This window comes from Dryas octopetala, chromosome 4, assembly GCF_963921425.1.
Source record: "Dryas octopetala chromosome 4, drDryOcto1.1, whole genome shotgun sequence".
Classification (NCBI taxonomy): Eukaryota; Viridiplantae; Streptophyta; class Magnoliopsida; order Rosales; family Rosaceae; genus Dryas; species Dryas octopetala.
Window position 1 is genome coordinate 25,107,005 of NC_141369.1, and position 2,744 is coordinate 25,109,748.

General features: G+C 47.5%; 1 non-coding gene across 1 annotated transcript; it reads left to right on the forward strand.

Annotated features, from left to right (window-relative positions):
* Positions 1 to 2,249: 2,249 nt before the first annotated feature.
* On the forward strand, positions 2,250 to 2,322 carry TRNAK-UUU (transfer RNA lysine (anticodon UUU)). The gene has a single exon. It is a non-coding gene; the product is annotated as a tRNA-Lys (tRNA).
* The last annotated feature ends 422 nt before the right edge of the window (positions 2,323 to 2,744 follow it).

Below are 2,744 nucleotides of genomic sequence, written 5' to 3' on the forward strand. Positions count from 1 at the left end.
GTCGTCTCATTTCCTTACTTCTTCGTTCTTTCTAATTCATTCACTTCAAGGCTGGTTCTGAACGCCGCGTAACATCATCTTCAACCAACCTCCACCGTACGTACCTTTCGGTGCGGCCACTAAAGAAATTGCTTATACACTAAACAGCTGTTTATATACGCTTACTAAAAGACTTACTTTCATTCATTAGGCCAGCGTGAAACTAAGAAAGAGAGATGTGCCTAAAGCGGCATGCAAGCAAACTGTGCACGCTAAGAGAAAAGGGGAGATGTTCGCAATTACTACCACAGGAAAGCCGCTCCCCTACCCCTATCTCTAAAGGGGCCCGTCACTTTTCTTGGCTTAGGCTTCCAACTGAACTTACTTTATGGCCTTGCCGCCCGCCGCTAGCAGAAGCTAAGCGCTTGAAAAGCGCGCTAAGAAACGTTGCTTCTGTCGGCCTTTCTGTGCAACAGTCCACCAGTAGCGGAAGAGAGGGTTACCGTACATACAAGAGTCTTCCCGTTTTTACGTAAGCTTTTTATTACCAGTAAAGTAGTACAACAGCTGTATCTTATCTTATAGCCCGGCGCGGCAGGTCGCCTTTTGAATTCAGTAGATAGAAGAAACTATTAGATAGATAAGGAGTAGGTGAGTGAGTGAGTGAGTCCTCACTGACCTGAGCGATTTCGATCACCTAGCAGGCCTTTAATTTGGTAGGTAACATCGCCGAAGCGTATCATCTGATTTTACTACGAAGGAAGGAACTCGAAGTGAGACGGCACCGTCTTGTCCAACGCAACGATATGGCCCTCTATCATCTTCTATCCGGTAGACTTGGTAAAAGGGCCCCGACTTTTTTCCAGAATTAGAGTTCGACCGCGGCTGCCCCCTTTTTTTGGGGGGGTCGAGTTCCTTGCCAACTATCGACCCCGATCTCTTTTCATTTGTTTTGGGTATTACCCCTTCGTCAATTACACTAAAGCGGAGCACCCAACTACGGCAAGGCCCCCTTAAGGGTTAGGTTAGTCAATCCGGCCCGGGACGCGTTCGTTGACAAAACCGCCGTAGGAATGGAGACCTTTCAATAGAGCGGAGGCGAACTGATCAACGAGAAAGAGGCCCTACTCACTACAAACGAATACACCATAAGATCGAACTGCACTCATGCCTCTCCCGCATCAAGTTGACCGACCCCCCCCTCCCCTACGTAGTGATTCTATCAATCATGTACGTGGGTAGGGCCCTCCGTTCTGATTGGTATATCATATCATGAAAAAATAAAGCCATTTCATTTGCACCAGGCGCACTGCGCTTTCCCTTGCCCAGATGTTCGCCTTTCTAAGTCAAGTAATGGTGACCCGCCGAAGACTGGAGCCTCGTAACATGTTGACGAAGACCTCCGAACTGAGGGTTCGATCAGTAGAGGGGACGACTTTGCCTCCCCGGAAGAAGAATAGCCCCGCTCTCTAGCCGACTGATCCCGTTGATCATATAACTGGGAGGGGAACGTGTTACATTAGAGGTGAACGATCAGAGGTGTCCTCTAATTACCACGATGAGGCTGGTCCCTCTTTTAGTAGACTAAGCTATGAATATGAATGAAGAAATGAATGCCGGGCTCTTTCTTTCACTGCTAACCCCAAGAAGTTTCTTAATGCTGATACTTTCTGTTTCGTCGAGCCCTGGGCTTGTGGTCCTCCTTTTTTGTGGGTTGGTCAGAAGTCAGTCTTGTTTGGTAAGACGGAATTGGACAAAGAAAAAGAGAGTGCTCGACCGGAACAACGGCCAACAAAGACCGTAATTACATAGATAACTGCTCCTCCCCCTCTCCGTCTTTAAGGCTTTAAGGCGAACCGTATGGCGGCTGGAAAGAAAGACGACCTCACCTTCTCGTAGATGGTGTCAGTGAGAGCAACTTTAGTATCCCTCGTTGACCTTCTTTTGTAGATAGAATCTTCAATGAGTGGAAACAAACAACCTTACTAATAAAGGTGCTTGTTGAGTAAGGCCGGCTTTCGAGCCGGTTGGGTGCTTGAGCGCATGTTTCTCATATCGATCAAGGCTTTCCTTGAGTTTTCAATAAGGGGCGCGCTAGCACTCCTGCAAGAAAACGGCCTAGCTAACGCGCGCCCTTACGTTTTCTTCGCTTGCTCTGCCTGCAGTACGAGCCTCATACAGAGCCGCGCCCCTTTAATATGATGAGAAGAAGAGGGGCCGCCCTCTTTTTTTTTTCCGCACCAATCCTTATTTACTACTATATCTTTTTTGGGTGTATAGCTCAGTTGGTAGAGCATTGGGCTTTTAACCTAATGGTCGCAGGTTCAAGTCCTGCTATACCCAAACCTACCTTACACTATACTATTAGTAAGGATGCGTAGTAGCGTTCAAAGATCACTCTTTGGCCTTTAGACTCGCTTCAGCGACTTCGCCCTTTAAGTGAGGTGAGGTAAGGAGTAGTATAAGAGTGGCTCGGTCATCAATAGGCCTCTCCTTATTCATTCTATAGGGCGGGGCTGCGGACCTCAGCAAAAAGATAGACACAAGGAACGAGGATTGCCAAAAGGCGTTTGACAAAGTTAAGAAATATCTACTCAATCCTCCCATCCTGGTACCGCCAACGCCTGGTCGACCTCTCCTGATGTATCTGTCAGTAATGGAAGCATCCATGAGTTGTGTCCTTGGTCAGCACGATGAAACGGGTAGGAAGGAAAGAGCCATATACTATATCTCAGCAAGAAGTTCACTGATTATGAGACAAGGTA